General features: G+C 50.9%; 1 protein-coding gene across 8 annotated transcripts in view; it reads right to left on the minus strand.

Moving 5' to 3' along the window:
- GNG7 (G protein subunit gamma 7) overlaps positions 1–10,900 on the minus strand; it is a 141,899-nt gene extending 130,999 nt beyond the window's left edge. For 4 of the 8 annotated variants that reach the window (XM_075902747.2, XM_075902742.2, XM_075902744.2 and 1 more), the window contains exon 1: positions 10,695–10,832. The gene's annotated coding sequence lies outside the window, so the exon portion shown is untranslated. Of the gene's footprint in view, positions 1–10,694 lie in introns of all 8 variants that reach the window. The other 4 variants (XM_075902748.2, XM_075902746.2, XM_075902743.2 and 1 more) reach the window with 4 other exon arrangements.
- Positions 10,901–22,431: the final 11,531 nt, after the last annotated feature.

The following is a 22,431-nucleotide window of genomic DNA, read 5'->3' on the forward strand; positions in this document are numbered from 1 at the left end:
AGCCCCTTGGGTATTTACTGCAGTCCTTCCGGCTGGGCTAGTATTTTCTCTTTCCTTTGGCTAAAGTAAAGCTTTAACGCTCCCTTTTGTTCATTAACTAAAAGCAAATATTTCTGCTCTCACACCCTTACCTAATACATACCTGAACATTAAGTAAACTACCAAAAAAGGTTCCCTTCACCCATCCTGCGCCATCAATTCAGAGAATAAGGAAGCCTAGTTACTATTTCAGCAGCAGCCACCAACAAAATTGCTTTCCCCATAAAAGAAAAAAAAAAAATACAGAACCTTTTATACATATCCAGCTAGTGGAACAATGCACTTTAAAAACATAATATCTGCTTTTAATGCACAGCCTCGCTGCACTGAACCATTTGCTTATTCTCATGTAAGGTCAGATCCAAGCCCCACCCTCGAATCCTTAGTTAAAAAAATCAAGTTGTGTGGTGGATTTTGGTTATGATAAATTGAGATTAAGTGGAGGGCCCTGGTTTCAACACAATTAGTGCAGTAAAGTGCATTCTTGGAGATTGTCAGCTGCCTGGCTTCCCAAACTAAATGGTTGTATCTAACAAAGAATGCAACAAAGCATATTCTAAATCCATGAGAAATTCTAGACCCTCCAAACTAATGGCATGAAGTGCAAAGAGCAGTGTTTTATATACAAACATTCTGCTGAGAGCATTGTGACTGCTCCAGACCAACACCTTTTAGAAAGAGGCATCAGTCTTTGCAAAACACCAAGTTGTAGAATCCACTTGCAAAGTGCTAAAAACAGCGTAACAGATTTGTAAACTGGAAAAATGTGGCAAAAGCAAGAAGGGATCAATTGTCCTATTTAAATTTTGGTTTGTTTGCTTGGTTCCAGGTCTGTCCCAGCTCCAACTTAATGTCTGACAAAAACTTTCAAGTCAGTGGCTTTACTATCAATAAGAGAGACAGTATCAAGATTTAAAAAAAAAAAAAACCTCTGAAGGAGTAATTTAGTTTGGTGTACTACACCCTTTCGCTAGACAAAAAATAACTACGAGATTTAAACATATCAGTCCAACATGTTATATTATTGCAATTAAAAAATTATTTGAAATCCAGTCATTTAGACTTAAGGTTCGATACTAAGGCTCGATAGTTCAGACACTGAATTTTCATACCCTGGTCACAGCAAAGTGACAGAACTTTTCCTTATTCTCATAATGTTCAACATCCATTCTTCCCACTCAACCTCTAATAACCTTTACATTATCCAAGACAGATTTGGGCCTTGTACATTACACAGGATTTGCAGGTAAGTATAGCTAATCCGTATAGCTATCAGCAGAGGCCCCTAGTGTAGACACAGCATGTGCTCATACAAGGAGTTTCTGCCACTATAGTAACACCCACCTTCCCATATACATTAGTCATGCCAAGAGAAGCTCTCTGTCAACATAACCACTTCTACAACTAGGGGTTTCACAGAAACAACTACACGCACAGCTGACAGGTTTCTCACCCCAACCAATGGCTATATCGTACCTACAAATCTTTGTAGCATAAGCCTGGCCTTAAACAAGATGCTTCTGTCTGCACAGTTTACAGTACAGTCTGCACAGTTTCATTTCACCACTATTTCCAGGGCTGCACCTGTCCTTCTCAGTTAGCAACAATTTAAGTCAGTTACAAAACATCAATAAAACCAAATTAATAGATTTCACGCAGATTAAATGGGATTCTCAACTATTGGACTCTTTTTTCAGCTTTGGTCTCAATTTTCTACAGCTTTCCTTCCAAACTTGCCTACACCGTCCCACATGTTTGGCCAGCCCTCTCCAAAACATTTCAAATATTATTCCCTTGGTTCAGCACATTCTTCTGATCCCTACTCACTTTTCACCACCACCTCATTGAAAAAGAAAAAAAAAGAAAAATATATATTTATAGAACACTTGTTTCCCCATTTCCAAGCAACATGGTTTTACTTCTCAAGCAGAAAACATCCCTAGTGCCAAAAGATTTGTTCCCCTTTCATTTACTATATTTAACAAGTATTATACAATGATTCTTTATGTATTACCCACTGAAAATGTCTTTTGTTTCCAGATTTAAAAATCAATATTTTATAACAATAGGAAGCTATAGGTCAGGATTAACAGCATAACTCCACATACGGCTTGATGACTGGAATGACGACAATGTTTAATCTGGATTATCTGGCAATTAAATCGGATTGTATTAGTCTAACACAAAGCTTTCTGTAGAATGTCACCACAGGGGCTCAGTACACTCATGTGTCACAGGAAAAATGATTTGCCAACATTTTGTTCTAGATAGCCTATGAACTTCCTATTGTGATGAGGCTGCAGGAAAGGAACAGTGATCATTTTGAAAGCTTGATCCTACCGTCCCACTGGTCAGCCTCTTCAATGAAATAAACTTTTCCTTGTAACGGCGGAGACATTTTCCCTTACACATCCAAGCAATGCTGTCTGGCTGAGTGGTTGATATCACAAAAGTAAAAACGTATTTTATAAAGTATAATAATGACAATACTATCAGAGAAATTATTGTAATCATTAACCTTAACAAAATTTCTACATTTAAACTCAGTAACTATTTGCCCTCAGAAAACTGTTTTTAAGAAGAGAATTACATAGTCATTTTATGCCAGGTCTATTCTAGACTTGGAAGGTCAGCTTAAAGGATGCAACTCCAGCTACGTAAATAACATAAATAACGTAGCTGGAGTCGACATACCTTAAGCGGAACTTAGCGCCGTCTTCACAGTGGGAAGTCAACAGGAGCAAATGCTCCCGGTCAGCTCCTTTACTCTTTGTGACTGCTAGGAGTACCAGCACCAACTGAGGCCCACTCAGCATTCGATTTAGAAGGTCTTTACTAGACCCACTAAAACAAATGCCAGAAGATTGACTTCTGATGCAGCAAGGGGAGCTATAACCTTAAAATTATTAGATTTTGTGTTCTGGAATAGCCAGGTGGTGTACCACAACTCTCCTTTTCAGTAATCCACTAACAGTCATGACCTAACTGAGCAAAAGCACCACTCTATTGCCAGTCAAAACAGAAACTTCACCACCAGCATATAGCAGAGATCATAGTATCAGACACCAAGCTAGGAAGAAAAAAAAAAAAACTACAGGTTGAATCTCTCTAGTCCAGCACCCTCGGGAACAGACTGGTGCCAAACCAGATAATTTGCTGGACCATGAAAGGTCAATATTGTCTAGCAGCATTACCAACACTTCCACTGCTTAATGGGATGTTAGAAGACATTTAGGGGTAAATAAGAGTCAAGTAACAGCACAGAACACTGAGAGCTAGGACTAGTGTCTGTAAGCAAACTTTATGGGACCGTGGGAAACCTGGTCACACCCATGATAAGTGGACGTCTAGCTAACTAAAATCATGCCAGACCACAGAGTGTCAAATTAGACAGGTCTGACCTGTACTTTCTGTAAAAGCAATTTCCGAATGACATCTGCAGAGAAACATTTGCCTGATTTTGAAGGAACAGTATCAAAAATAAGGACGTGGCTGGGAAAGGGTTAAAACACATGTAGAACAGGAGGGGGAGGGACAAATCACAACACACCCAAGGATTAAACGCTCAAGCAGAAATGGACAAAAATCCTGCAGGGCTTTGGGGGGGAAAAAACAAAAACCACCAACCTCATCTCTTCTATATGTTTAAAAATAGATGTTAAACCCTCTGAATGGGATAAATTGAAAAGCCTTTTGAAGAACTTTAATAGAATGTCAATTTCACACACTGATTGTTCCATGAGGACTAATGGAAAATAGAGGGCTGTCATGTCTCTACAGTGATAGCAGCAGAACTGGGTAAGGTACAGAGTCTGATAAAAAATAATATCTTGCCACCAGCACAGGGCCCTGTGTTCCTAACACTAGCTTTGGGACAGAAAGGAAAGGAAATCCTCTTTGCACTGAGACCTGCAGTTCGGTTACTGTCATATTCACACTCAAAAGTATGGGTTATTTTCTAAGAGCACACACTCACAAATCCGTGTTCTAGCTTTTTCCTCCTACTATAGGAATGAGCAAATGGAACAGCATATGGATGACCCAAGAATTCTCAGATTTTACATTTTAAAATAATTTTAAACAAAAGTAATTATTTTCAAATACAGGCCTGAAAATCTTAAGGAAATGTCAGGATAAGACTGAGGCACTTAGGTCTGTCGGAGTAGGTGGGGGGGGGAGGAGAGGGCACATAATGAGACAGCATCTGCCTTAACTAAGTTTCCTGCCTTGTGTCTCAACACTAACAGTTTGCCTGAATTTCCTCTTTTTTTTGTAAACAGTAGTTTTAAAAGGCTGTTCATAGAAAGTATTTAGAACAAGTTTAGATCAAAGATAATAATGAGTTATTGGCACTATTTCAGTCACAAACACATATTTAAGATCAGCTGGATACATGAAGCCCAATTCAGAAGAAAAAATCTGGTTTCCATATTAAACAAAAGCACACACACACACACACACACACACACACACACACACACACACAAATATTTCCACTTTGCAAAGGCAGACATTGGTATTGAAGAAGGACAAGACGTATGTCTAAGATTTCTATTTATTAAAATAAAATGCCCATATAATGAATATTCAGCTTTTTCAAAACTAAGCAGATTTTCTCTTGACTTGCCAGACCATCTGTAATCTCTTCTCATGACTTAAAATAATTTTGATTCTAATCTCTTTGAGGGGAGGGGAAGGGGGGGAAGAGACAAAATACAATATTTAAAATGAGTCTAAACACCACCCATTTGCCGTAAAAATTTATCCCATCAAATATGAAGTTTACAGTCTAGAATGCTGGTAAACTCATGCATGAAATAAAATTGTGTAACTGTTGTTTTTAAAGAAAATTAAACATATGCATCCATGTTTCAGTCACATTTATTTTGTTAAGCTACCCTGACACGGTATATGAACCCCACACTGATCAGGAACAGGCTAAAGAGCTTCATGTGGCTGCACACCAGCTCCATAATAACTGTGTTGAGCATCAGACATGGAAGAAGGAGTTCAAAGTAGGGAGAGGACCGCTCAGCTGGACCCTTACTGTGAAGGAGAGCAGACTGGCAGTCACCACGTTGAGGTGGCGGCCTGGGGAAAGCTAGGTACTGCCAGGGCCTTCCTACTGGAAGACAGGTCAGGCAGACTATTCGTTTGATTTGTTACCAGGAAGTGGTTGGTAGGTGGTAAGCAAAGTCACTGCTGCTGAGGACTCCCGGAGAGGAAGGAGGCTAAAAGTTAAAGCCAGCACACCCAAAGATTCTCTTTTTGTTTGTTGGTCTTTGACATAGGAACTTCAAAAACAAGGAGTCCAAGATTTTAACAGGGTTCAAGAAAGAGCTAGATAAATTCATGGAGGTTGGGTCATCAATCATGAGGATGGGGTAGGAATGGTGTCCCTAGGCTCTGTGTGTCAGAGACTGAGAACGGGTGACAAGGGAAGGATCACTTTATGATTCCCTGTTCTGTTCACGCCCTCTGGGGCTCCTGGCATTGGCCACTGTGGGCAGACAGGACACTGGGCTGGATGGACCTTTGGTCCGATCCAGTCTGGCCGTTCTTACGAGTCCTGCGGCAACTTAAAAGCCAACAGAGTTATTTGGACATAAGCTTTTGTGGGCAAAGACTTTACCCATAAGAATTTATGCACAAATAAGTCTGTTAGTCTACAAGGTTATTTTTGCAGATGCTCGTTATTTTTGCAGATACAGACTGACACTGCTACCCTTCTGAAACATAGGGACGTCAGTACCCCTTCCCCCAAGAAGGCTAAGCCACATTCAAACCAAAGCGTGCTGAAAATTCTACTTGGTAAAGAGAGCAAGAGCTGCTTCAGGGCCACCACCACCACCACACAACTACCTATGTAGCTGAACCAGAACAAACGAGAAAGTGACGTGTTCAGATTATCGCAATAAAACTAAATGCTGGGCTTAATATTGTAGGCTAGCCCAGAGAAATTATGGACAAGTTCTACCATCAGATATGCATACGCAATGCACAACTCCCACTGAAGTCAAAGAAATGTCATGTATAAATCCAAGGGCAAAATTTGCCCCTTTGAATTTTATCTATGCTGCAAAAGTTTTCGTGATCAATGTTTTTCTAACAAGCTGAGGATGCTAGCGTGAAAACCTGTGGGTAAAATTGATGCCCTCTTCAGCTTTGCTGGCAGTCCTCTAACAATTTTTAATCAGGTGAGACCACAGAGCATTCTGGGAAGGAACATTACTTACATTTTTCTTAACATCATTCCCTTCCCTCTTTAATTTCTTCTGACATTTTGCACATCAAGTTAAGAGATCCATAAAGGAGGAGGAGAGCATGACACATCACCTTGGCAACACAGGTTAAGAGAACTAACAGGTGGTAAACACTATCAGAAGGGTTACAACACGTCAGACAAGGCAAATGATCATTTAACACTTTACATTTCAAAGCACTTGTTCAAACAGTAGCAAGTCAAGCCTCAATGCTTCAGCCCTAGCATCCATTTTTAGAGATGGGGAAACTGACACCTTGTCAGTTTTCAAGCATTCATCGCTAGCCACCACTGTAGTTAACTGTGCAAACCTCTAGCATTTACAGGAAAAATATGGATGACTGGAGCAAGCTGCACTTTATAGCCTCTAATCCTAGTGATCTTAGCACCCTGCTCAAAACTCAACAAGGGGTTCACTTTTCATATATCACTATTCTCATAGCAGGGCTCTGATAAAATTAAGTCCCCCATGGCTGTTACAGAGAACTCTCTTGCTACCTCTCCGCTGCCCTACCACAGAACCCCTCACCTGTTGTAGACAGTTTCTCCGCTCTTCTTGAAGCCACCATGTTTGGACCATCCTCCCCCAGAGCCTGCCTTTTCCAAGTAGCATGACAGTTTCACCCTATTACTTATTTTTCAGCTTTACTTCTACCCCGAGGGTTCTGAACAGCAGCCGTGAAACTGATCTCCTGTCAATTCTACACTGCACCAGGGTCTGCAAATGCAGTAAGACAGTACTACACAGGCCCACATTTCTTCACAACTGAAAGGGCAAGAAGGTTTTTTTAATGGCAGCTTAAATTCTGCTTCTCTCCACCCCCTTCAAACATGTCAGGGGAAACTTCCCACTAGTTACTGGTGAGAGGACAAGTGACTATTTCCAGCCTTGCACAAATCATAAACTATTCTAATGATAACTAGTTAAGCTGCGGCATTTTGCCAGCACCCCAGTGTGTTTAATGTCAGTGTGCTAATGGGTTGTCTTTCCAGATAAGGAACCATGATTACCAAAAGTGGCAAATTCAGTTACATGGTTGTCATTTTACAAAATAGCAAGCTACTTTCACTAGCAGCGGAGGTCAGGGCAAAATAGGATTTAATATTTTCTGAAAGCCTGAGTCTGCTCAAGTATGAGGAGAACAGCGTCTAGTAGTTATGAATCTGGGAGCCAGGGGCTAGAACTCCCCAAATACTCATCAGTCCTGAGTTTCCCATATCTTAAGAACATATCCAGCCCCTCATTACTGCAATATCTAAATACCTCATAATATTTACTGTATTTATCCTTGTTACCTCTGAAATACTGCCCTTAGCCCTAGAGAAGCAACTATGACCCAGAAAGATTAAAACAATTTGTCCACAGTCACAGGCAACGTTCCATCTAATTTTTCCATCCATGTGACCAATACATTTTGTTATGTGCACCAAGACAAGTGCATATGTGCACCACCAACAGAAACACATGCTGGCAGCACCTGAATCACTCCTGGTTGGCAGCCCAAGCACTCAGCTTACGGGGGAAGTCGGCATAGGGTTTGGAACTGACCCATGATCTCCCAAGTTCAAAGTTAGTACCCTAACCACTACATCATCCTTTCTGCTTATCCCAGACTAGAAGAAGACATTCTGTGCCTCAGTTTCCCCAGCAGCAAGATTCCCTCTATGTTGTGAGTATTTAGTTAATGCTTTTAAAATATTTGACAAAATGATACGAATAAATACTATAAGAGGGAAATAAGTGTTACAAGTGGAACACATTCATTACATTTGAAAACTGCTTCCCTTGGAATGTGTAACGTTACAACACTTGGATCACCACAAACAAAAAGTGATATTCCTGTTTGTTTTCCAAAAGGCATGAGAGAAACGTGCACAAAAACTGTATTTAGATATTAAACCAGAGTTATTTGTAGAATATATTTGATACTGGCCATAACCTAGATTATTTCAACTGTATTTAACACAAGAGTTAAATGGCAGTAGATTGTTTATGAAGCTGATGGTGACTTTAGCTCCAGTCCTACAAAATGTTACCCACATGTGAAGCCAACAGTGCATAAAGTTAACAATATGCTTTAAATTTGCAGAATCGGTCTTACTTCATTAAACAAAATACAGGACTATGTAGCACTTAGTTCATTAAGGATGTTTTGCAGGCTACTGTGCTCCAAAACATAACCAACACAAGAACAGTTACCATGAAGGACCTCAAGTTCTCTTATAGAGTTAGACTCAACATCAAAAGTTTAAAATTAAATATCAAATGTCTTTCTTTCTCTGCTATTTACTTGTACTCTGGACCCCTTAACTCAAGTCATCTGAAAAAGTGGGCTGTGCCCACGAAAACTCATACCACCATCTACATTTTTTTGTTAGGTCTTTAAGGGGCTACAGAACTATTTGCTGTTTTTTAAGTTTCTTAAATATTAAGTTACTGACTCCTATGGCTTGTCAGGAAGTCAGCTCCTCTACTGGTAAAGTCACTAGAGTTGTATTTGTCAGAATGTTTTTAAACACCTACACAAAAAACAGATAGTCCTAGGTAGTCAATTTCACCAAGAACCATCCATCCAGTGCAATTCCACCCAAACGCTATACTAACAGGGAATTTGAATAATCCAAAACAATCACTAATATAAAAAGATACAAAGAACAAAATAAATCTAACACTAGAATATAACCTAATTAGTTATTTTCCCTTTTCTTTCTATTTTAAGATCACATCTGTTAGTAATGGCCTGGTACAAAGGAAAACACTAGTGTTTTAGATTCTCCAACACAGCCTCATGAAACAACTTTGAGAGGAAATCCACTGCCTCCATAATGAGCCATAGCACCCCCTCATACAAAAACCCTTCCCTCCCTATACCCTCCTACAGTCCCAGAACGCATGCCAGTATCTGGTTTCCCCTCACCTCCAAAAGTGAAAAACCTTGATTTATCAGAACTTCTCCTCCCTAAGCTAGCCAGTGACCTACAATCCATCATACACCCCTTCCAAAGATTCCCCAAAAGAACAGGAAAACTACTACCTTCAACCAGTCATCAACTCCTTGCCAGCGGTGTACGCCACCCACACATTTAATAATGCTCCATACTTGCTACCTTCCAACCCTCATATTACCCTTAGAATACCCTCACAATGTCACATATACATGGCATATATCGATAGTGTATTTATATCTTATATGCATGCATGTTACCAGTCCCACATACAACCAATATTACTCCCATGCTCTCCAGTTACCCCACTATAGCTGTCCCCAATAGCCATGTTATATCGTAAAGTGCCCGCTCCTCAGTTACCTAAAAACGGTCTTATCTAACTCCTCACGTCTCCTGCATTAATTACCCTGATATGCTCCTTTATTTTCCCACTCCACATACCTACTGCCTTATTACCCCAGTACCCCATATACCCCTTTATTATCCCCAACTCAACTATCCACATGCCAATACCTCCTTATTCCACCCAGGACTACAACATGCCCCCTTATTATCCTACACTCCCCAACCACTTATTCCCACCAGTAGCCCCACATGCCTCCTACTAGCTACGCTCCCATCCACATGCCCTTCCCCTTATCATTCAACTCCACATGCACACTCTTCTTGCCTCAGTTCTCCCAAGACATCCCCTTCCCCAGACCCCCACCTCCCTTGTTCCACAGTACCCCTTGTTACTCTGTTATCCAACCAGTACCCTGGCACGCCCCCACTCCTCCATTCTCCCCCATGCAAATCCCCTTATCCCCCAATACGCCCTTATCCCCCTCTCCGTACTTCCACATCTCCCTTTATCACCCCAGTACCCCTTGTTACCCGCCTTTTCCCTCATGTGCCTCTCCCAACCATACGCCCACACCATAGTTCTCCCTTCACACCCCCATCTGCCCACACCTCATACCCTTTATCCCCCCCCACCCATCCATCCCCCCACTCCCACCACCAGCCCCCACCCTCAAAACCTCTCATCCCCCACCCCACACCTCTCCCCCCACCTTCCCACTCCTCCCTCACCCCTCACTCCTCGCCCCTCCCCCAGCCCATCCCCCCACTTCCCACTCCACGCCCCTCCCCCACTCCTCATCCATCCATCCCACCCCACCTTCCCACTCCTCCCTCACCCCTCCCCTCGCCCCTCCCCCAGCCCACCCCCCCCCTTCCCCTCCCTCCTCGCCCCTCCCCCCACTCCTCCCCCCACCCCACCCCCCAGTCCTCACCCACCCCCCTACTCCACGCCCCAGTACCTGCCCCTCCCCCACCCTCCCGCCCCTCCCCCAGCGGGGGGGGTTCCTGGGGGGGGGCTCCGCCAGGCCGCGGCCTGCGCCGGGGTTTCCCCTCGCTCCCTGCCGGGCGGGGCGAGGCCCCGGGCCCGGCCGCTGCTCACCCTGCGCGGGGCCGGGCAGCGAGGGGGCGGAGGAGGGATCCCGCCGCCGCGGCCGCCTCAGACACCAACCTCCGCCGCGCAACGCAACCTGCTGCCGAGCCCCAGCCGGGGACAGGGGGAGCCCCCGCGGCGTGAGCGACACCCCGGCTCGGCCAATCAGCGCCCAGCACCCCACCCGCGAAGGCGGGGCCCAGCGCCGCCGGCGAGTTAGGCTGCGCGCTGCTTAGCGGGGCCTCCAAGTAACGGGGAGCAAGCGGGGCGGGGCCGGGAGGCAGGCCAAGGAGTGACGAGGCAAGCGGCCAATCAGGGCACGAGGGAGGCGGGGCCATTCAAATGAAGGGTTCTTCCTATGGATGAGCAATGTGGTCCTGGGGGTGGGGTTGTCTTGGCTGGGGTGTTTTATGTAAATGTATTTAAATGAGCCACTATGTCAGAGAGGGGGCATGGCCCCCTCGTGCATGGTCATTCACACCTGCTGTGAGCCTGGCCTAGCTCTCCGCCTGTGCTAGGGGTCACGGCCAGCCCCCCCCCCGGGGGCTCAGCCCCCCTGCCAGGCAGGGCCAAGGCCTCTACAGGGGGCACCCCAGAACCGCAAAAGTCCACAGACCTGCATCTACACTGGGGCTTTTGCCTGTCTAAAACCATCCCTCTCCCCCCTGCCCCAGACTGACCTCATGACGCCACATGCGGGCCCGAAACACGCCAGGATCTAGCAATAAACCCATCCGGCCGTTAAATTCTATCCAGACATGCAAAAGGAAATCCCCATTTCATCGTTATTTTATTTTCCACCTCTCACCCTGCGTTCCCCCAAATCCTTCCCGGCGGGAAGTGACACGGGTAGGGAGCTATTGGGTGACAGCAGAGGGGAAAGAGGAGCTGAGCAAGAGACGGAACAGATGCGGGCCCAAAACACACCAGGTAGGGATTTGGAGTCAGAGTAAAAGAGGGGGAGAGACCCAAAAATCTAGCCCAGCTGTCGGGAGGAGGCCCGTGCACCAGTAGTGACAAGATTGTGCCAAAAGATGCAAGTGTGTTGGTCCAAGAATCAGTCTTCGTTTAGTGGTGCCCTGTTCAGGAGAAACCCAACTAGCACTTGACCAAAGTACAGAGGAGGAAGCGTAGGGCAGGGCAGTGAAGATCCCACTCCTGAGTGCACAGATGGCAAGAGACTCCAACTTGGTTAGATCATTATTCCCTCTAGTGGTCTCTTGGCTGAAGACAGAGCCGATTGAGGAAGTCTCTGATAAACGTTTGACTGTGTCCCACCTGGGCACCAAGGGTTTGTAGTCTGTGATGTTGGCCCATGCTTGGGGATGCATTCCCTCCTTGCTGAATAGCTGACGTTTATTAATGTTTTGGTCCCAAGTTAATGCTGCGGCTGGCAGACTGCTGCCCCATGACAAGCAAACACCCATAGAACCCTCTGCACCTCCTCCCCAACAGGTTCTTGGAGCCAGAAGTAAAATCCATTGCTGGGCTTTTCCTTTGAGGTTCTCCAAGTGCTCCATGAAGGTCGATACATATAACCCCCCTCCACAGATGGGGGAAACCAAGATCGAGAACTGAGATGACACCACCAACCTCACACCCAAAGTCAGCCACAGAGCAGGGCACAAACAATGACTTTTCTAACTACCAGTCCCCTGTGTAAGTGGTGTAAGTGGTGCTTAAACCACTTACACCCTGCTGTAACCACTAGAGCCAGCTGTGCACAAGGAGGGGTCCGGAAGGAGGCATTTCAAAGCCACCTGGCTCCATGCAACTAGACGAAAGACATTCATGCTGCTACAAAGCATCTCGGAAACCAGAAAGCCAACCCCTTTCGCATCCTGTCCTTCTGGCTGCAACTTTAACCCTCTTACTATACAGCTCGGTCTTGCAGCTTCTGCACTTCTCTGCCACTCCACTCATCCGATGTCAGAGGGGCCCTCTTGGAGACAGACAGTGAGAGAGAGCAAGAGCTGGGGGGTCGGTGGAGGATTTTTGATATTTCACTTCTTTGTGCTTTTAACTACCAGTGCTGTCTGGTGTGAAATTTACCAGCATTTCACCCACACGTAGCCCCGTCGTGCTTGGTGAGGAAAGGGACCGTCCCACACATGTGCCAATAAAACCTTTATTCCTCCTCCACCTTTCCCTTAGTCTCGCTCTCAAGCTAGGCGGGCGGGGGGGGAGGTGTGTGTTATCGACAGCTGCCAGTATACTGCTGGAAGATGCCCAGTTTGCAGCCCTGCGGAGGCTGAAGCCCTCTGATTATTGACTGAACAAGCACAGCAGGGCTAAGCATCCCCACACACCCAGCCCCACACACCCAGCCACTCCACCAAGGTGCCTTATCAGGGTGGTGAAGCACTGGAATAAATTGCCTAGGGGGCTTGTGGAATCTCCATCACTGGAGAGATTGAAGAGCAGGTTGGACAGACATCCATCAGGGATGATCTAGGTGGGGTTTGTCCTGCCGGAGGGCAGGGGACTGGACTCGATGACTCTCGAGGTCCCTTCCAGCTCTAGTGTTCTGTGAGCCCCTGGTTCTATGGCCCTGACTCAGGGTGCGTCTACACAGCAGGGCTTCCCTCGAAATACGCTATGCAAATGGAGCGACATCAATTGCGGATCTTATTTCGAAATTGGGCGCGTCTACACAGCGCTTCTTTCGAAGCAGAGCCCTCTTCCTCCCACTTCCCTTACTCCCCGTACAGCGAGAGGTACAGGAGTCGGAGTAAGACGTCCTCCAGCTTGACAGTAATTTGACACCATTTCGAAATAACGGCCGGCTGGGCAGACGCGGACGAAGTGATTTCGGAGCAGCGCTCATTATTTCGGAAGAGTGTTGCAGCGTAGACGTACCCTCAGGCAGGACACGCCTTTCGAGGGCCAGGGGAAAGAGAAGATCACTTCAGCCCAGTCTCTGTGACTGCTCCAACATACACCCAGGGTCAGGTTAGCTCCTGCACAGCCCCACAATGCAAGGAACGCCTCCCCAGGAACTGAGAATCAGGCCCTGGCTTTCCCCTCCGGGCCAGACCCTTTGGTCAGGCACATGGGTGTCAGTGAGGCAGAGCAAGGGTGAGATCTGGCTGGGAGGCTCTCAGCTGCCTCCCCCTCTCCCTGCTCAGGAGCAGGAAGTCATGCTCCCTGGGGCTCCCGGGCTGGCGTATGAATCAAGGCTTTGTATACCATTCCCCCATCCCCCCGGCCAGCTGCCAGCCTCATGACTGGGTGAGGAGGACGACTGAGGCACTGCCGATCCGAGGTGGGTGGTGCCTTTCCCGTCTCACAGGTCCCATTTGGAGAGCTGAGTGCAGGGGAGCACGCAGGCCATGCCCCACAATCCCTACCCGGAGAGAGGGAGCTCGAGCAACGGTCTGTCCCGGGAGGTGGGAAGCAGTCACATAAGCACCCATCCCCAGCCCACAGCAGTCCGGTGGATGGAGCAGGAGGCACCGGGAAGTAGGAGTCTTGGTTTCTGTGCCCAGCTCTGGAACGGGAGGCTGGTCTCATGCAGAGGTGAAAGGATGCGGGGGCCACAGCAAGAGCTGGCTGAGTTGCGGCCAAAGCCAGCAGGTATCGGGCAGGGACGCGGGTTGCAATAGGACTGCACCCATAGGAAATGTCACGTTACTTTCACCCCGGCCTCATGGTTACCGCAGGCAGCTGGGGCGTCGGCCTGCTGGGGTCCCGTCCCAACTCCATCCCTGTCTTGCTGGGTGATGTAGAGCCACGCACTCAACTGCCCCCTGACTCAGTTTCCCCTGCGGAGAAGCAGACCTGCGACAGCGAGCGGCGTGGCTCGCTCGCAGGGAACGGCGAGACGTGGAGCCAACCCCCGTGCCACCCTCTGAGCTCCCTGCAGACGGCATCAGGCGGGATGCAGCGACAGGCTGCCCATCCACCCGTCAGGCGGTCGCCGGGGACTCTGGCGCTCGCTGAGCTGCGAATCCCAGACAGGGGCCGTTAATCAGCCGACGGGCGAGGACTCCAGCCCTGGGGCGGATCGAGAAAGCAGCAGATTATTGCAGAGGAGGAGACAGTCTCCCTGTGGTGCTGGCTGGGGGACTGGCCAGCTGTGCCGGCCTGAGCAAGGTCCCCAGCCCGATTCTGGCCTTGCCTTCTCAAACTACCAGCCTGGTCCCGCCCATGCTCTGCCCCCAGAACGCCTGCTGTAGGCTACTGGGGGCAGAGCATGGCTGCCCCCTAGCTCCTGCCCTCTTTGTGCTCTGGGGCCAGGGAGCTGGGGCCGTGAGCCGCTCACCCTCCCCATGGTGCTATGGAGGGGCTTGGCTTGGCTTCTGTGGGGGGTGGGGCCTGGGCAGAAGGGGCAGGACTGGGGGGCAGGGCTGGGGGCTTGCCACCGGCCAGCCCAGCCCCTGCTGCCAGGAGTGTGTGCTCAGTACAAGGGAGCTGCCACCCACAGCCCCCAGAGACTTCAGCACAGGCAGGGCGAGCTCCCCCCAACGCAGGACTTGTCTATTCGACTAGGACCATCTAGCATCTGGCCACCAGCTGGCAGGCAGGCACAACGGGAGTCCCCAAGAGTCAGGCCCCAGCTGCCCAGAAATCTGCCCCGTCCTGGATCTGGCCTCCCGGCCACGTCCCCAGGCTGCTCAGAGCCAAGGGGGGGAAGCGTCTCCCCCTCCCTGCCACAACGGTGCTTTTATTCCCAGCTCGCAGGGGACGGCGCCCGCCGAGCTCGGCTCAGCCATCTGCACCGTCCCCCCGGGGGGGAGCGCTCCTCGCGTGCAGGCTCTGGGAAACCGACTGGAAAATCGAGTCTTTAATTGCAGCTGGCACGGCCCCGGCTCCCTGATGGCAACAGCCACCAGGCTCCAAAGTGACATCACAGTGCAGGGGAGGATGCAGCCAAGACAATCCCATACCTGTGCCTGCACCAGGCGTTACTACCTCCCTGCCCCAGGGCCTCTGGAAAGACGGGGGCGGTCTATCGATGGCCGAGAGCCAAATTCCACCTGCGGTGGACTCCCTGAGTAACTCATCGATAGCAATGATGACGTGCAGCGCCTAGCGCAAAGCTCCGGGGGGCTGCCGTAATGCACATCAATAAGAACCACAAAGACGTCACCTGCCAGACCCTGTAGGGAATGTCCCCAGGAAATAAAAGAGCCTACCCAGTGGTTTACAAGTCCCCCACATCTGGGGCTGTGCCAGAGAGATTCCCCTGCACAGCAATAGGCAGCGGAGGTTCAACAGCCAAGCCCTCACCCAGGATGCCGGGAAGGGGGAATCCAAGCTCAAAGGAACGGTGAGAAGCAGGCAGGCAGCCGAGGGAAATAACCACAGTCGGGGGCAGGAGCAATGTTCCCACCAATCTTTTCCATCCGCGTGTGGATTTTTTCCATCCATGTGCAGAATACATTTTGTTCCGTGCACCGAGGTGGGTGCGAACGGGCCACAAAGCAGGCACTTCCCCGCGCCTGTGGCTTAGAACGAAATGGGGCCAGAGGCTGAGCCAGCCCCCCCAGCGGGCGTCCATCCGCAGAGCCCTCCCCCCGTCTCCTGAGCATGCACAGAGCCAGCCAAACTGAGGGCCTGATCCTACAAACCTCGGGGGCCCGCTGGAGCACTTCTAGCCAGGAGTAATTCCCAGAGCCCTCCTCTGTGTTTGCAGCACTGACTCCCATCTTAGCTACTATATATTTCAGGGCGTCTGTCTGTCTGCGAGTCTGTCTGTCGGCCTGTTCAAGGACTCCTAAGCAGGAAGAGTTCGGATCACCCAATTCAGAAGGCAGCTTCCTCTTCTCCGAACTTAAAGCCAGGGCAGGGTTTGGTTGTACCAGGACAATGGACGGGGTCTGGAATGGGATTGTTTCCTATACAACCAGACAGAATCACCAGGCGGATGAAAGGGGCTGGGGGGAGGCACACCCCACTGTCCAGAACTGCCCCAGTCCTGAGCATCCCCTCTCCCCAATTCCCCCGCACCCCATTCGTACAGGAACTTTGCTGGCCGTTCCCTTCATCAGGGAGTGAGGGGGAAGTGCACAGTTTTCTGCATCCCTCGCTCTGGGGCCAGACGAACCTGGACCTGCCCCAGCTGGGGGACATGCCCGCCTCCCCCCCCCCAGCTGTGCCCACTGGAGCTGTGGCTTCCTACCTGGCCCCAAGCTACCGTGGTGAGAGAGACCCAGGAGTGTCGTCTCTCCCCGGGGCAGCCTGCATCCTGTACCCCTCCTCCTCAGCCTCGCCCCAGAGCTAGGATTTAAATGAAGCCTGGACATTTTCACTTTATTTTCCAAAAAATAAACATGAATTAAGTTAAGAACCTGAGCAAGGCTGGGTCAGTCTTCTAGTAGCTGATCTACATCGTGTCCAGGTAGAGAATTAGGCTTGGAGACAGATTTATTTTTCTGGCTTAACCCAGCTGTAATCCAGTTTGGCCCCATCTGCACGGGTGTTATAAGCTTTTTCGGCCACAAATGAGTTTAATTCGTCCTTCGCAGCCGCTGCTAAATCCAGGGCCAGATGCCACCCCCGGATTTGCAGGATGTTAGATGGGACTGAGAAGGGAGAACAGATGTGGCGTTGTCTCGCTAGGGCACGGGGGAAATGAACGAGAAACCGTATGTGAAATGACCAGGCCAATTCTCCTCTTCCAACCCGAGCGCACTGGAGCCTAATCAACAGAAAAGTCAATTAGATTTGTAACGAGAGCCCTTTCGCTGCCTCGTTCCCCGACTGTAATTTAATATTATTTCAGTGTAGCAAACGATGAGTCAATAGATTTACAACCCCCCCCAGCCCCCCAGCCTGTTAAAATTAAAATAATTCAAGACCTAGATCCAGCAAAGCACTTAAATATTTGCTTCCATATCCCTGGGATGAGCTATGCGCTTAAAGTTAAGCAGTTGCTTACGTGCGGAGCTGGAACAGGGCTTAAGGGCTGGATTTCCGACTCTTAACTCCTAGCATCCTTAGGGGGTTCCCAGCTAAACTCTTTAGGACAGCTCACATGTTACTCCTTGCCAGTTGGTAGTTTCCAAAGTGCCCAAGTGTGACGTAGTGGGGGTACCTGGCTGGTTTCTATGCTGCTGGCTCTGGGGGAACCCCCACTGGCTGCCGTGGGTACCACGACCCAGCAAAACAGGATGAGTCACTCACTATGCAAAGGGATCTCTCAACCAGTATGGCCAGACACCCCCCATGGAGAGGAACAAAGGAAGGTGGATGCTGCCCTGGCTGGGGGGCAGGGCTGGAAGAGTGTTGGTTAGTTGCTGTCTGGGAGCATGGAGGAGACAGCCTAGGGAAAGAGGCTGGAGTTTAGGGGCCCAGTCTCCCCCATCTCAAGGGGGCCTGAGGCATCCCAGCCCAGCTCTGTGACCAGATTCCATCTGTGCTGTGCTGTATCCTGGAGAGGCAATAAACTTCCTCTATTCCACCGGCTGGTGCAGTCTGTTTGTGCCATTTCGGGGTGCAGGAGACGGGGGACCCCCAACGCGCCGTCACACCAAGTGATTTAGGAACCAGGCCTATCAGTAAATCCCAGCTATCATTCTGTGTAGAAAAAGGAAGATAAATAAGCTTAGGGATTTGACTCCTGGCTTGTTGATTCTGGTCTCTGGCATCTCCCACCTGCCTGCTTGGTCAAGTGTGGCACTGCCATCTGCCAATCAGCTTTGCTTGGCGGGAGGGGCAGCCCCCCCATCCCAGACCTGGTGCTTTCTACTCTTCATAGACACTCTCCAGTGAGAAACTGAATTCGCCACCATGCAGGGAAAGTGGCCCTCCCTTGGCACAAACATGCTCCCTATTCCAACCCCAGCTGGGGTGCGCGTGCGGGGGAGGGGGCCGTGACACGCCGCAGTCCCGCGGAAGCGCTTCCTGTCCTACGCAATGTTCGCAGTTGGGTTCGACGGCTCTGAACGCGCCCCCGGGGCTGACCCGGCGGCCGCACGCCCTCCCTACGCCACGTCCTTGTTGGGAGCACGCGCAGATTCAGGAGACCGCCTGTGTGGCAGCCTCTCTCTGGGGACAGCTGGTCGCAAAGCCCCCCCGGAATGTTCAGTGATCACCGACTTCTCCTGTGGGGCGGGAAGTGGGGCGTGCTGCAGGAGAAGGCAGTGCTACGCTCCGTCTGGCCTTTATAAGGAGCCGTCCGCCCCGAGGAAAACCTCCATTCGCCGTTTGCCGTGGAGCGTCCCTCTCGCACGTAAAGCAAAGCGGCAGCTGGTGGCTGTCGCGCCCCGAGCCAGCCAGATCCTGAGGGACGTGCAGCAAGCGCTGCGGTGCCGGAGAGAATTCCCTGACCTTGCAGCACAAAGCCGGCCGCTGCTTCTGCCCGGCTGGGTGAGTTAACCACACAGCCCAGCCCAGGCCTTGCGATGCTACCACAGGTCGAAAGCTGCTCCAGGAGCGCAGTCGCTCTCCATCCTTTCGGACACAGGACGGATTCGTAAGCCTGCCGTGACCCTGTGAACAGCTGGAGAACAAAACACGTCCAGGTCATGAAGCACAACAGACACATGAACATAGGAGGTGTGGAAAAAGTACACCGTGGCTACCCTGGCTGCTGCTCTTGCTCGGGGAGGCTGGGGGGGCTGGCTTGGCCCAGCTCCCTCCTTTGGGCAGTGCAGTGTCTGTTGGGGGTCCCAGCACCGCTGGGGGGCAGGCCCAGTTTGTGTGAGCGGCGTTTCAACCTGGCGCATGAGATCACAGCTAGGGATGGAGAATCCTGTTGAATTAGTTAACTGGTTCAACATTATGTTTAACCGGGTAACTGATTAAACAGGGGCTGGATTGGAGTGCCCCCCCGCCCGGGATGGCAGGGTGGAGTGCGCCCCCCTCCCCATGGAAGCCCATGTGTGCCACACACGGGGCCTGTTCCAGCTGGGCTGGAGCACCCGTGACTGCAGCATGCCGGACCAAGCTGGGCCTGCCGCAGACGGGGGCTTCTCCGGTCGGGCAGCCGTGCCTCTGCTCATGGCGAGCACCAGGCCCACCGGGTGGCCACCCCACTTCGCAGCATCCCCTACAAAGTCCCCCACGTGGCCCTGTGACCCATCGGAGCAACCCAGTTTGGTTCTGCGCCCCACCGGGTGAGAAACCCAACCTCGGAGCCCAGCCCCCGCCAGCCTACACACCTAACCTGGTCTGGCTCGCTCCTCGGCATCTGCAAACCTCGGAGTCCCAGTTCTTCCTCCATTTGGGGCCTAATCAGCGCGGAGCAGAGCGGAAGAATCACTTCTTGTGTCTTGCTCACAACACTCCTGTCCATGCAGCCCAGAATCACGTTGGCTTTTTTTTGCAACCGTGTCCCACTGTTGACTCATATTTAGCTTCTGGTCCACTCTGACCCCTAGATCCCTTTCTGCAGGACTCCTTCCTCGACAGTCACTTCCTGTTCTGTATGTGAGACACGGCTTGTTCCTTCCTAAGTGGAGTCCTTTGCATTTGTCCTTATTGAACTTCATCCTCTTGACCTCAGCCCGTTTCTCCAGTTTGTCCAGATCATTTTGAATTATGACCCTGTCCTCCAAAGCAGCCGCAAGCCCTCCCAGCGTGGCATTGTCTGCAAACTTCATAAACACCCTCTCAATGCCAATATCTAAATCCCTGGTGAAGATATTGAACAGAACCAGTCCCAAAACAGACCCCTGCAGAACCCCCCTTGTTCTGCCCTTCCAGCATGACTCTGAACCATTGACAACTACTCTCTGGGAGCCGTTGTTGGTTTTGCAACCAGTTATGCACCCACCGTCCAGCCTAGATGGAGCTCCTACATTTCCCTAGTTTGTTAATGAGTTTGGAAAAACATTTCACAAGCATGTTGCCCACACGTGTCATCGGGACACTAATGTATCTTTAGTTTCCTTGTTCTCCTCTGTCTGTCTGTCTGTCTCTGTCTGTCTGTCTCCAGTCTTAGGCCAAGGTAGTAAACTCTCGGGGGGTAGGGACCGTTGTTGGTTCTGTGTTTGTACAGCGCCTGGCACGTGACTGGGACGTGTAAGCGCTACCACAATATAGCTAATACATGGGAGCTCTTTTGAAGATCTGGCCCTGGCTGTGGGTGCGGAGTCCTTGGAAATCTGGCCCTGTTTGGCCTTGCGGAGATCGCGACAGTGCTCCGTGCCTCAGTTTCCCCATTCAGAAGCACTGTCTGTTCCATATGAAGCCAGGACCCTGGGCAGCCTAGAGGTGAAGGGGAGCACAGGACCCAGGCCTCCTTCCCTGCACCCCCTCAACCAGGGTTTTGTTCTTGCTTCCCACCCTCCCCAAGGGCAGGAGCATGCTGACTTCATGGCAGGGGGGCAGGCAGGGCCATATGCAGCCAGGCCCTACCCAGGACTAGGAGCAGATGGAATTTAGGAACCAGCATGGGGTCCTTAAAGGGAAGGGGCGACGGGGACTTGGAAACCCAACCCTGCTCTCCGCGGCACTGCTCCAACACCCCGTGGAGACGTCTCCCACTCCTCGCCCAGCCAGCCCCGCGCTCCCCTCCGCTGGTTCCGCCTGGCTCATTCCGTGCTTCCCAGGTGGGGTCAGCTGGCAAGAGGCACCGGAGCCCGACTCGGCCCCCCCCCCCCGCACGGGGGCTTCTCGCCAGCCGGCCCGGCTCCAGAGCTGCCGCCCAGACCGTGCCCTCTGCTCTGCACCTGAGCAGTCCTGGCACGTGGGCATGCCGGGCTGAGACACCTCCGGGGATGTGGGAGGTGACAGGGCTGAGGCCAGGGTGCCAGCCACCCGCCAGGGGAGTAGCACAAGCTGCCAGTGCCTGGGAGATGCAGAGAGAGAGGAGGAGGGAGGTCTCCCCGAGCCAGGCGGTGGTAGGGCTGGGCTGTGTGCAGGGGCACCGCTGCCCCCTGCTGGCTACCGTGCCAGCCTGGCTCATGTGGGCTGTCTGCAAACCCCTGGCCAAGGTAGAAGCCCTTTGTTTGATGATCTGGGAGAAGCACCTTCAGCTGGGATAGAGGCAGATTTTCTGGAGTGAAAGGTCGTGGGTTCTAGCCCTGGTTAGGATTGGCTGGTGGGTGCATGATCACAGTGCAGGGAGTCGCTGCTCCTGGGAGAAAACCACATCTCCACGCTGGGCTTGGCCGCTCTATAGCTGGAAGAGATCCAGGCCCTTCCCTGCCTGCAGGGCTTGTGGCAGTGGGGGGACAGGGTGGACAGGGCTCCCTGTGCCATGAGGTCAGCCTGCCCTCGGGGAGGGTGGGAAGCACCCATCAGAGCTAGCATTCCACTAATCTTTTCCACCCCGTGCAGAATAAATTTTGTTACGTACCCCAAGGTGAGTGTGAACGTGCACCACACCAACCTAGCTGCAGGCGCTCGGCTAACCTGCCCGGCAGCATTGGACTCTCTCCTGAGCAGGCCCCACATGTGCTCAGCTTAGAGGGAACAGTGGCCCCCCCTTGCCCTGACAAGGTCTCCGTTGCAGGGGATATGAGCCAGCACCCAGCGCCAGAGCTGGGGAGACTGGCCCCATTCATTGCAGAGTCACACTCTTACCCCCCCATGGAATTTTCCTGGCCTCCTGGAATTCACCGGGGGTTTGGATTCAACAGGAAAAAATACCCCCCCCCATGAACCTCCCTGTCTACACAGCCCCCCTCCCCCCCGCAGAGGGTGGACCCAGCCCCTGGCATCCTGCCACTCCCTGGCTCTGGCAGAGCCCCTGTGTTGGCCCACCCCCGCTCCCTACCCCCGGCCCGGTCGCCCCCCAGGTCACTCCCCCGACAGCGGATCTGCTCGGGGTGACTTGGATCAGAACCAGCCCGGG

The sequence above is a fragment of the Pelodiscus sinensis genome, chromosome 32 (assembly GCF_052426305.1).
Source record: "Pelodiscus sinensis isolate ZL-2025 chromosome 32, ASM5242630v1, whole genome shotgun sequence".
Classification (NCBI taxonomy): Eukaryota; Metazoa; Chordata; order Testudines; family Trionychidae; genus Pelodiscus; species Pelodiscus sinensis.